Raw genomic sequence first — 13363 nt, 5'->3', positions numbered from 1 at the left:
TACAGCGTTGGAGCATTCACTGCTTCTGGAGGCAGGTTGTTCTGTTGGTTAAATGTTCTAACTGTCAGGAAGTTTCTCCTTAGTTCTAGGTTGCTTCTCTCCTTGATTAGTTTCCATCCGTTGCTTCTTGTGCTGCCTTCAGGCGCTTTGGAGAAAAGCTTGACTCCCTCTTCTTTGTGGCAGCCCCTGAGATATTGATGCATTGATGCCTAAACTACTTTTGTTTTGTGGGTTTTGTGTGCATTTATTGATTAAAGTCTGCTGTCCTTTTTGAAGGAGAAAGAGAAGCAATCAGATATTCCATCCACTTGGCAATCGAAGGATTCTACTCTGCTTGCCTGTTTTTCCCTCCCTCCCTCCCTCCCTCCCTGCCTGCCTGCCTGCATTTTTTTAAAAAAATAACTCTTATTTTGGGCATATCCTAGTTCCCCAAATTCTATTTTCTTTATTTCAAGCATCCGTATGTCAGCCTTCTCTCTTTGCCCTGCAGCAACATCTGCTCTGGGAGGAGATATACAACTACACCCTCTGTTCCAGCTGTTCTATATGCCGTTGCTGCCCTCAGCTATCAGGGCAACATCATGTGAAGTGATACCACAAGTATTTGCAATGTGCTTTTTTCTCCCTTCCTCCAGGAGGTGCTAAGAGAGAATTATTCCCAGAGGGGAGGGAAGGGGGGGGGAATTTAAATTTGTGCTTTGATTGGTTTCCCCTACAGCCCTTTAAAAACAAAAATCTGGTGGTGCAAAATGAATTGAGGTTTTGTTCACTTTTTATCTTTGGTGTTCAGCTAAGCTGCACTCAAAGAGGATTATCACGTTATATAAAATACAAGTTCAGTTATAACTTTGAAGGTGAGGGGAACCTATCCCGGGGGTGGGGGTGGGGGTCTGTGGGAGGAGAATCAGAAGGTGCTCTATATTCTGTACGATTTGCATTTTATTCAAGCACATTCATTCTGCCCCATTTCACCTTAATCCTTCATCTATGCTTTCTCCTCCTCCTAATCCTCAGGAATATCTGTATGTAACTTCATGTGCATTAAAAGATCTGCATATTCTTGTATACTAGACTTCTCTATTTTTTATGGGTCTTTTGATGAGGGAATTGCCTCACGTTTGGAAAACTGGGGAAGAAAACAAAGGAAACATATAGATTGCCTATCAATTTGGAAACTACAAATTCATTTGATTTTTATTGAAATGTGGGTCAAACTCATTTTACCCCCATCCCTGGCATTAATTATAGCTGAAAATCAAATATGTTATTCTGTAACTCAACAAGAGGGCCAATCAGTGGAACTTCTCTAAGATGTTCCTTGGTGTCACAAGAGGAAAAACTCAGGAACATTCCAAGCTAACCTATTTCCAGAATTAAAACAAACATATTTCCAGAATTAAAACAAGTAAAAATATGCAAATGTGAAGGAGAAAATTAGGGAGAAAATTCTATATCGGTGTGTTTTTCTATGTGCATATACAGATGTGTGTTTACTTTCAGATGTCCCTACCTCAAGAGCTCAGATGCTGAGGGTGATGTATATGAAGAACTGCATGAGATATTGGGGTTCTAATTCACGAGTACCATCTCAATGAACTGGATTGCAACTTCCAATTTCTCCGATGCCTACTTAGTTAGGTTGCCCTTACATGAAATGAGGGGCTATGGGTCAGTCTTCTCAGTTGTGACCCAAAGGGTATATGGAATGAACCGATTCTGCGGATACACTTGGTAGCTTCATTCTTGTTGTTTAGGAAGCTTTTGGAAAACCGTCCTTTTAAAGTGGTCAGTTGATGTCTGAAGCCACCTGGAGAAGAAAGGTAGCTACCTTTTTTGTACATTTAACTAGCTTTAGTTGACTTGTTTGATTATAGTTTAAGATTGCTATTGATATTCTTGTATATTCCAAGAGTTATAAAAGTGGGATAGTATACGAAGAATGGCTGCGAGACTTGGGTTTGGCTAGACTAAAGAAAAGAAGAAAGAGAGGAGACATGATAGCAATATTCCAGTATCTGAGGGGCCGCCACAAAGAAGAGGGAGGGTCACGTTATTCAACAATGGTTGGAAACTGATCAAGGAGAGAAGCAACCTGGAATTAAGGAGAAACTTCCTAACAGTGAAGACAATTAAACAGTGGAACAGCTTGCCTCCAGAAATCGTGAGCACTCAATCACTGGAGATTTTTAAGAAGAGACTAGACTACCACCTGTCTAAAGTGGTATAGGTTCTCCTTCACCAAAGCTCCAGAGGGCAGGACAAGAAACAGTTCTTGGAAACTGATCAAAGAGAGAAGCAATCTGGAATTCAGGAGAAACTTCCTGACAGAGAAACTGTCAGAAGAGGCTAGACAATCACCTGTCTGAGATGGTATAGGTTCTGGTGCTTGAGCAGGGGGCTGGACTAGAAGACCTCCAAGGTCCCTTCCAGCTCTATTCTATTCTATTCTATTCTATTCTATTCTATTCTATTCTATTCTATTCTATTCCACTCCATATTTTCTATTCTGTTCTGTTCCGTTCCTTATTCTATTCTATTCTATTCTATTCTATTCTATTCTATTCTATTCTATTCTATTCTATTCTATTCTATTCTATTCTATTCTATTAAATTAGGATGGAAGAATGGATGGATGGATGGACAGACAGACTGGGAAATCATGGCAGCATGTGATATATACGGATTTCTTCCTGTGATATTTTGCAATAGTTAAACCTGGGGAACTACTTTTGTTCTTGGGTTTGCCTAATTTAATGTGAGTGTATAGAACTGCCAAGAATGTCTCTTTTGGAGACAAACTCTGATTGAATGGTTGAATCCTTTGTCACGGTTTAGCTGTTGTGCTGGGCTTCGTTGACTGTTCCAGCATGCCGCCAACTTCTGCGGGGTTAAACTCAGAAATGTTTGGTGCAGTTCTTAGGAAAGAAGTGAAGAGGATTTTTTTTCCCCAATGTCCCTTCTGCTTGAATTACTGTACCTGGCAACTACTATTGATCAGGAAAAACCAAACAAACATTTCTGTTGAAGACAGAAGCTCAGAAGCTACGGATCGGCATTTTTGATGGGAGGAGAGCAGGAAGATGAATAGGACTAGATTTTAAATTCTGTCTGTAAACCTGGAGCAGAAACACAAACATTCCCCTTGCAGCTAGGTGCTCCAGGAATGCTTGATTCCAAGTCAGCTTGAAAAAAGGAATATTGAAAGATTGGAGGGAGGAAAAAGAGGTCAAAAGAAGGGCATCGTAAGTACTATTGCTAAATGTAGAGCTAAACACAAGCCTTGAAAAAGCATTTGCATGAGAGATGATGTAGAGAGTCAACATTTTCCTCTTAACAAACAAATGTTTTCATATTAAGTACAAAGGATTATTGCATCTAATCCCAAAACTCTTGCCTAAAAAGTTAGAGTAAATAGATAATGGCCTATCTCTTATAATGATAGGCTTTATTGACAGGTGTTTTTTTTTCTGACAAACTAGCCTGCATCACAATTTTTGGGTTTTTCCTTTTCTCAAAAGCTAACCTCATTTCCACTTAGCTCAAAGAAATGGGTTCCTGTTATGTCCTGAGCCTGTGGAAGCAGGCTCGGGGCATTGCAAACAGTTCCAGGCAGGTGCAAGTTGCCCGGGACCAGACAGGCTGTCGCCAGTACTTGTGCGCATGCGCGGGTGTTGGCGCGCCAAAAGTTGCAGATTGACCCAGGAATGGCCTATATAAGAAGCGGGGAGTTTTGGGCGTTGTTGGCATCTTGTAACCAGTATGCTGAACAGAAATAAAGAAGTTCCATTTGTGGTGGCCTGGGTTAGATAGAGACATTGAAGCTAAGGTGCATGCATGTCACCTTTGTCAACACTCGCGCCCTGAAATGCCCCAAGCTCCTATACATAGATTGACTCAGCCTTCCATCCTTCTGGGGTAGGTAAAATGAGGACCCAGATTGTTGGGGGCAATGTAAATATATATATACATTGCTTACTGGTGTACACCGCTTAGAGAGTGCTTGCACTTAAAGCGGTATATAAGTCTCATAAATAAATAAATAAACAGATGGGAGGAAACACAGTCTCCATGGTCTAGGGTGCACATTGACTACGCTGGGCCCTTTCAGGGTCAATTCTTCTTGGTCCTAGTTGATAGCCATTCAAAATGGCTTGAGGTTGTACCTGTCTCTTCCACCACCACTGCAAAGACTATTCAAGTACTGAGGGGGATTTTTGCTGCACACGGGCTTCCAGATGTCCTCGTGTCTGACAACGGCCCTCAATTCACTTCTTCAGAATTCCAAGCTTTCTTACAGGCTAACATGATTTGTCATGCCACCTCTGCGCCCTTCCACCCGTCCACCAACAGTATGGCTGAATGCATGGTTCGCATCACCAAGGACGCCTTGAAGAAAATTACCTATGGAGACTGGCATCACAGGTTGGCTGACTTCCTCCTTTCTTATCGCACTACACCGTCCACTTCTACCGGGAGGAGCCCAGCTGAACTTCGTTGGGGGCGCAAACTGACACCAAGCTTGACTGGTTGCATCCGGACAGACTTCCTTCCACACTCACACACCCCAGGGCACCTAGACAACTGCTTGTGGGTGCCCCAGTTTGGACTTGTAACTACGGGCCTGGTCATTCATGGGTCCCCGCTACTGTATCCAGGGTCACAGGTCCTCTGTCCTACGAGGTGTTCCTGAACAACGGTCGTGTCCTGCGTCAACACATAGACCAGCTCCGCCCTAGACGGGACCTTCCCACTGAGACTCCTGGGTCTTTTCCAGGGAGGGAGGGGGACCCTTTTGGGCAAAGGTAAGGGTACGGGCTGCTGCCCATCATTAATGAGGAAGCTACAGACAGCTCATCCCAAAATTCTGCGAGTGCTCCAAACAGGAATTCACGGAGCCCAACTAGAACTCAGGCATCAGTGCCTACTCTAGCCAGGGAGTCACCCCGGGGGCATAATCACTACTCACCCGCATCACTCAGTACTCCAGTCAGGGAGGATATCCGGGAGCGTCCAAACAAACCACACCCTGCAAGAGAGCTGGCACACATTCTCTCTAGTTGGCCCGACACTAACCCTGTCCCTAGAAGGGGGCAAGCACACAGGGAAGTGGTCGAGGAACCAAATCCCGACTACAAAACCTCTGACTTCACTCAGGGGACAACTGAGTTTTGGGACAGCACTGAAACCCCCACAAGCCCAGGGACAGAACAGGAACAAGGGGACAGACAACCTCCTGACAGGTCTTGGACGGGCCTGGGAGGTTCTACAGAATCGCCCAACAGTGACAGTCACTTAAAGGGGCCAGAGAGCCTGCAGCTAGGCAGGTCAACCAGGTCAAACAGAGAAAGAAGCCCTGGCCTGACGAGCCCGGTGGGCAAGCAAGCAGGCCAGGCATTGGAGCACAGTCCTTGGGAATCACCAGGGTATAACAGGGGGGACAGGTATGCACCACACCTCAGTCAAGGGGCACTTGGCAGGTACCCAGAAGTAAGGAGGTCACAGAGAGCCAGAAGATCTCCTAAGTATTTAGAAGATTTTGTGACTCTACTGGCAAAACAGAGTTAACCAGAACATTCCTGTACACACAGGAGAGAGAACATTGAGACTGATAGAAGCAGAGGAAATACCTGGCATTAAGTAGTATGGGCACTATGCTCGCACGAGGTTGTATGTTATTATTGCATGATCAAAGTCTTAGCCGGGGGGGGAAGGGGTGTTATGTCCTGAGCCTGTGGAAGCAGGCTCGGGGCATTGCAAACGGTTCCAGGCAGGTGCAAGCTGCCTGGGACCAGACAGGCTGTCGCCAGTACTTGTGCGCATGCATGGGTGCTGGCTCGCCAAAAGTTGCAGATTGACCCGGGAATGGCCTATATAAGAGGCCGGGAGTTTTGGGCATTGTCGGCGTCTTGTAACCAGTATGCTGAACAGAAATAAAGAAGTTCCTGAGAACTACAACTGCTTCTTGTGTCATTGCCATTTCACGAAGGACGCAACAGTTCCCCCCCCCCCCAGGTAATATTTTCTTCCTCATATTCTTCTTTCATATAGATACTCAAGATTAATAGTTAAAGTTCCTTCTGTAGATCAGATGTCTCTCTGGGAAGCATAAAGGAAAATGTAATGTGGTTGCCATTATGAAGGTAAGTTTTCCTGGAGCTAGAGGGAATGTAATTAGGTGATAGTGGAAAAGTAAGTAGGGAGAGAGAGAGAGAGAGAGAGAGAGAGAGAGAGAGAGAGAGAGAGAGAGAGAGAGAGAGAGAGATTTTTTCCTGATTCAAGAACATGTAACTCCTCCTCCTCCTCCTCCTCAGATTCCTGTCAATTTTGATTTTTGTTTCACTATGCCCAGTTGAGAAGGAGGATCATTGCCCAACCTTATAAAGGCAACACAACTAACATGCTTAAATTGGTACCAATTCTTGCTAACAACCATCAGCATCTTCATTATTTCTGCCATGCTTTGTTTTTCTTCCAGCTTCCAATAGAAAGGATGCACAATTTTCAGAATCTTGAGTTTTCATCCATGTTGCAACCTCTGCCTCTTAGGTCTGTCTCTATTTATTTAATCTTATTTATCACTCAACTCCAAGCTGATTCTGGGTGGCTCACAATATGTAAATAAAGCCATAAAAGCAATATAAAGCAAAAAAATTAGATGGGATCTAGACAGTTGATACAAAACCATACATCAAAATACATCCTTACAGATGTACATAACTGTACATAAATCACATACAACGAGCAGAGCATGCATCATGGTGCATCATAATATTGCAATGCTTATTTTTTTTTTCCTCCTTACTTGGTCTGAGGTCAGTCGGGAAACTTTCAAAGTTTGCTTTTAGCAAACTCATATCTCATATCTGTACATTAAAAAAATGTGCACTTTTTTCATATCATTTGTCACTTACTCCAAAGGGAGAAAACTTGCTTTTAAAATGTTTTTCAGAGGAAGAGTGAGTTCGGGTGAAATTCTCATGTTTGCAACTGTTTAATTTCAACTCTGAGCAGCTTTACGTGAACGTTCTGTCTTTCATCATACAGCCCTCCTTACAACAATCTGTAACTTCCCATCCTTTAAGGAAGCCCACAAGGCACACCTCATGGGAGAATGCCTCCCATATGTCATCTTCAATTTGGGAGGTCTCTTTAGCTGGGAAGTTGCAGAGAGCAGAAAAGATAGATACAGAAACCAACTACCATCTCTCCCATCAGTAAATAAAGCTCAAAAGCACCATTGAGAAAAATGAGAAAGGAATTCTCAAAAAGCCTGAGGATCAGGTAGGAAAACTGAATCCATATCACAGTGTACTGAGCGCACTTTGCAAACTGCGATCATTGGATTCACACAAAATGCTTGGCCCAAACCAAATAAATAAGAAACAAACTAGCCAAGTGAGCATCCCGTTTTGCACTCATCACAACTAGCTGGTTTACACAGAGAGGGTTCCCGCCAGCATGAAACAAACCACATTTGCTGGGATGAGGGACCGTAGCCTAATAATTCACAATCTATCTCATGCCATGTCTTCTCTCGCAAATCCCCTTTGTTCCCATCTGGGTTTTTTTATGGAGGAGTTTGTGGCTGTTGAGAGTTTCACTTTGCAAGCCCAGGCATTGGCAAAAAATGATTTCTGGCATGGCTTTTCAAGACCAACTCTTTGTAATCATTTTTGGCATCCCAGATTTTGCCTGCGCAGAGAGCATCTCTCTCGTCCATTTCTCTATGGGTCACTCCTGTGCTGAGATCTGAAGATCCAGTAAATAATTGAGTTCATTTCACTTTGGTCCCCTGTCCCCCCCCTCCCCTTCCCTGTGCCCGCCAAGCACTTGCCACCCTGCTGTCTGTTTTTCCTTGCCAAGGTTCAGTTCTAATTATGTTGATTTTCCTCAGCCCACCCCCTCCTAGAAGCTTATTAGGGTGAATATTTTTATTTATTATCATTTCGCCCAACTCCTGCCAGCATTTCCAATTACTCTCGCCGCTTCCTTGTAATTGTCTTTCTGTAATGGCTCTGAAACAATTGCGCTAAATGAGGTGTCTCCAGCAAGATGAGAGTTTCACTTCATTAAAGGCTAATGTATTCGCAGCTCAGACTCTGTGGGGCTGACTTGGAAAGGAGACATTTAAACAGCTTCTTTTCTTTCTTTTCTTTTCTTTCAAATTGTAGGGAGCAACTTCTAGTGGCAAGCAAGGATTTGTTTTGTTTTGTGCATGTGCTTGTACGCGTACAGTTTGGGTTTTGTTTCCCCCCCTACTGTCTGCCCTAGTTAGAATGCAAAAAAAAGGCTAATGAAGCAGCCGTTTATTGCTCAAAAATGTGACAATTTCTCTTGTTTGGACATAGTTTTCATTATAGGAACAGCCTAGGTCTGCCCACCTCGCCCCTCCAGATGAAGATACAATGGCACTAACATTAATATTTATAGTCAAGGCCATGGCTTTCCCAGTTGCAATCTATGGTTGTGAAAGTTGGACCATAAGAAAGGCTGAGCGCAAAAGAACGGAGGTCTTTGAACTATGGTGCTGGAGAAGACTCCTGCAAGTCCCTTGGACTGCATGGTGATCAAAGCGGTCAGTCCTAGAGGAAATCAACCCTGACTGCTCTTTAGAAGGCCAGATCCTGAAGTTGAAATTCAAGTACTTTGGCCACCTAACGAGAAGGAAGGACTCACTGGAGAAGAGCCTAATGCTGGGAAAGATTGAGCCCGCCAAAAGTCCCATTCTGCAAACAGTGCTGCACCAGTTGAGTAGTCCTCGACTTACGACCGGTTGAGTAGTCCTCGACTTACGACCGGTTGGGGGTCACGGCATTAAAAAGGTTGAGAACCACTGCTCTACCTAGATAGCGGCAGGAGGCCTAAATCTCCTGGAAAAGTAGATTCCAAGTTTCCTTCTTCTGCAAGAGAGGGTTCTGTCTTTCTACCTCTTTCTCAAGGTGCTTAAACATTTTTCAAAGAATTTTGGGAGGGTGTTTCTGAGCTGATGTATCAGTTAAATGTGTGAAGAAGGCTACTGCATTCCAGTTTTCTGTAACTGATCTTCCCAGCATGATCTAGCTTCCTTCCTACAGCAGCTGCCCACATGGGCTAGTCTAAAAAAAGACCCATAGCAGAGGCTTCTTCAGGAGGTTCTCTCTTGGGACTTAATGGAAAGTTGGAAGTTAGGAAAACTGGATGACACTGAAAAGATGTTTGCTCAGTGAAAAGTAGAACAGTTCCACTCATGTATATTCCTCGAATCCAAACTTCTGTACTTAAAACATTAAGTCAGTTTTCCCACGACGTACGTTCCTCTTCCTTCATGATATAAATTCATCCATAATATGCCTTTGTTTATAATGCATGATCCACCAAGATGTCTCTTCTTGAGATTTGATGGAAAAGGAAATATGGGAAGCCACTGGAGGAATGATCGACTTTTTCTGCATGTGCACACTTTCCAAGCTATTTCATAATTAACTTAAGCATCAAAATGTGGCAGCTAAGCTGTGAGGATTTCAGCAAAATTTTCTTCTTTGGAAAGGAAAAAAATGGAAAGCAATTTATTTTTCCCTCAGATTGAATGACAATGGCTGGAATAATGCAGGAAAAAAATTGGCAGAGCATTCATTAAAACTAAATTAGTTTTAAGACTCTAAGGAGCAAATTGCACAATTTGTTAAAAACAAGTACCAAATTAGTCTTTCATTTGTTTTTATATTTGAATATGCATACAGTGGCCCCATCCAGATCAAGATCCCTGCACGTGTGTGTGTGTGTGTGTGTGTGTGTGTGTGTGTGTGTTATATTTCTTCCCTAAGATCCTTGTTTCAAAAAATGGATATATGGAAAATTTAATTGCTGCCTTTATTAAATACAGTAGGTCTTTGCCTTTATTTTAAATGTCTGATATACAACTTAAAAATAAACTATAAAATGGTTTGCGGTAATATTTACGTAGCCATTTAAATAAATAAATTAGTATTTTCCTAGAGCTGATGTTACTATAAAAATAAATTAATAATTTTTTATTGCTGATACAGGTTGACCTCAATGTATGGCCACAGTTGACCCCAGAATTCATGTTACTAAGTGAGAAATTTGTTAAGTGAGTTTTGTCCCATTTTATGGCTTTTCTTGCTGCGTTAAGTGACTTGCAGCAGGTGTTCAGTTAGTGACATGGTTGTTAAACAAATCTGGCTTCCCCACTAACTTGTTTGTCAGAAAGTCACAAAAGGGGATCACGTGACCCCGGGACACAGCAACCGTCATAAGTATGAGTTAGTTGCCAAGCATCCGAATTTTGATCACGTGACCACGGGGATGCTGCAACGGTTGTAAATGTGAAAACTGGCCATAAGTCTTTTTTCCCCCTCATTGCAGGTCCAACTTTGGTCATTAAATGAATTGTTGTAAGTCGAGGATTACCTGTATTGGGGAATCCACAATGTTCCTAAAGCTGATATTAGTGAACATCACTGATTTCATTAATTGCCATATGTAGCATTACCAATGAAGTCCTTATTTATTTCATCAATCAGTATGTGCTTAATAATAATAATAATAATAATAATAATGATGATGATGATGATGAAGAAGTTGGAAGGGACCTTGGAGGTCATCTAGTCCAACCCCCTGCTCAGGCAGGAAACCCTATACCATTTCGGACAGATGGCTGTCCAGTCTCTTCTTAAAAACTTCCAGTGTTGGAGCATTCACTGCTTCTGGAGGCAGGTTGTTCCACTGATTAATTGTTCTAACTGTTAAGAAGTTTCTCCTTAGTTCTAGGTTGCTTCTCTCCTTGATTAGTTTCCATCCGTTGCTTCTTGTCCTGCCTTCAGGTGCTTTGGAGAACAGCTTGACTCCCTTTGTGACAGCCCCTAAGATATTGGAACTCTGCTATTATATCCCCCCTCATCCTTCTCTTCCTTAAACTAGACATACCCAATTTCAGCAACCATTCCTTATATGTTTTATCCTTTTATCCTTTCTTTCAATTCTTCTTATTGTCCCCCTTTCCACCATGATGGCACACAAAGCTTTGCTTGCAGAAGACTTGGGAAAAGCTACTGGCCCAGCCTGAGATCACTAGAGCTTTAGTAAATGGCTTCATTTGCATCTCCTGGAATTATTTTAGTGTGTTGGATGATGGTAACGGGTTCCATCAAGGAAAACAAGCAGTGCTTCTTGCACTGATATGCTAAGAAAATATTTGTTTTGTCCTAACTGTCAAAGAAGACAATGAATTCATCCCTCCTAAGGGGTATTCTTTGGAACATGTCACATCTTACTGATGGGCTTTAATATCTTTACTAAATCACTGTCCCTTACCCCTTCCTGAATTTATCTTTGAGGGAATGACTTGTTTAAACTTATAATGTTTTGGGCACTGGGTGGAAAGAGTTTTGTTTATTGGACTACCTTAATATGTGTTGAGTTAAGGTCGAAGGATGTTAATGATTATACTTGATGAGTATATTCTGCCCTCTCATTTTTGTTATTGCACATCTGGTGTTTGATGTGGAAAAGGAGTAGTGTCACCATGCTTATATTCATGATCTGACCATTGTTTCTGAAAGCTGCCATTCTGTAGGCAGGTGGTCCTCAACTTACAACCATTCGTTTAGCGACCGCTCAAAGTTTCAACGGCATTGGGAAAAGTGACCTACTGCCAGTCCTTACAGTACAACAATCATGGCAGCATCCCCATGGTCTTGTGATCAAAATTGGGGCACTTGAACAACCAGCCTGTATTTACAATAGTTGCAGATTCCTGAGTTCATGTTAATTGCCATTTGCAACCTTCCCAGTTGACCTCAGACAATCAAAGTCAATGGGAAGCTGGACTGGCTTAACAAACACGGTGATTTGGGGAGAAAAGGTCATATAATTAGTGTGACTCACTTAACATCTGCCTTGCTGGTCTTGGTTGCAGTCGTAAGTCAAGGACTCCCTGTATTAAGATAGGTCAGGCTTAGGTAGGTCACTATAATCAATTGGTCAAGTAGGTTATGACTGGTTTATATTCTGGGGTTTCAGTAGATGTACTGTAAGTAAGATTAAGAATGAATTCATCTTCTGGTCTGTAACATTCTACTAAACCTGAAAAGATCAAATAAATTTCAAATTTAATCCATAATAGGCTTCTTCAACTTGGCACTCTCCAGGTGCATCCAGAGTATATATATATATATTGGTATTTAACCTGACATCTTGCTGGATTAAGTTTTCATCCTTTGGGTTGTGATGTATCAATTATTTGTTATTTTCAAACTGTAATGAATTCCTGCTTGTTGAGCATTACAGTTTGATTATTGTTGGTGGGAAGCTGGGAAATACTTTTAATGAATAGAAGCCCATGTAAGACATCACTTTGGTAAAGTTGGGGAATCAGTTTATGGAAGATATCATAGCAAAATGAAATAACAGAGGAAATGCACAAAACCAGGGGTTGGTCATATTGGTATGGAAAATAGAGTGCCTATCCCGGTTTAATTTCCCATGTTTTCCCCAAATTAGGCACAGTATGGAGGATTAAAACTGCGTTTTCCAAACTCAGCTCTCTAGCATTGATTAGAATGCTGGAGAAAACAAAAAACAACAACGGGACTTGTAGTTGAGATGGGTGATTGTCAGCTGCAAAGAAATTACATGCTTTGGGTTAAAATCTATAATTGGAAAAAATAGAATGTCATGTGCTACATTATTAGTGGATAAAAATATTTCTTCATGTGTATTTCCATTCTTAGCAGTAGAGTCTAGAGAGGTCTACAATAGATACAACAATGTATTTATATATTTATAAAGGCAACCGAAATAACTGGAATTGCCATCTAGCTAATTCGGAGTTGGGAGAGTTGGAGACGGATGAAGATAAAGATGCAACCAAAAAGAGAAAAGAAGTACAGGTTAATTGCACACAGCTGAACCAATTAGGCCCGATGACAAGATCGAGGAGCCGGGCGCAGACCTCGACACGCCTATAAAAAGACCTTCTCATTCTCTGGCGCGCCAGCCCTGAGGATGCCGGCAGGTGACGGCGAAAGCTTGGCGCTTTTTAAAACTTTTATAGTTTTAATTTATTAAAAACTTTTACAGTTTTTATTACCCTGGTGTTCATTTTATATCTTCACTATATATATATATATATATATATATATATATATATATATATATATATACACACACACACACACACACACACACACACACACACACACACACACATATATACACACATATATGTATATAAAATTAGAGGATGCCAGAGTACTTAGCTGGGTCTCTCTAGTTGTTCTCTTTTATTTCAAGCATTTTTAGATGTGTAATTTTTGCAAGCTTCTGGGGAAAAGAATTATCACTAGAATAGGTCAACTGACCG

At 41.8% G+C, this 13363-nt stretch overlaps 1 protein-coding gene across 8 annotated transcripts in view; it reads left to right on the top strand.

The window, feature by feature from the left end:
- The window catches only part of PKNOX2 (PBX/knotted 1 homeobox 2), a 271719-nt gene that overhangs the window by 81554 nt on the left and 176802 nt on the right, over positions 1-13363 (top strand). Inside the window, exon 1 of one of the 8 annotated variants that reach the window (XM_039356445.1) lies at positions 1528-1820. The exons of the other annotated variants lie outside the window; for them this stretch is intronic. The gene's annotated coding sequence lies outside the window, so the exon portion shown is untranslated. Of the gene's footprint in view, positions 1-1527; positions 1821-13363 lie in introns of those variants that run through there. 8 annotated transcript variants of the gene reach the window in all.

The sequence above is a fragment of the Crotalus tigris genome, unplaced genomic scaffold (assembly GCF_016545835.1).
Source record: "Crotalus tigris isolate CLP2741 ecotype Arizona unplaced genomic scaffold, ASM1654583v1 scf7180000018825.4774228, whole genome shotgun sequence".
In the NCBI taxonomy this organism is placed as follows: Eukaryota; Metazoa; Chordata; class Lepidosauria; order Squamata; family Viperidae; genus Crotalus; species Crotalus tigris.
This window is presented reverse-complemented; position numbering and strand designations above follow the sequence as displayed.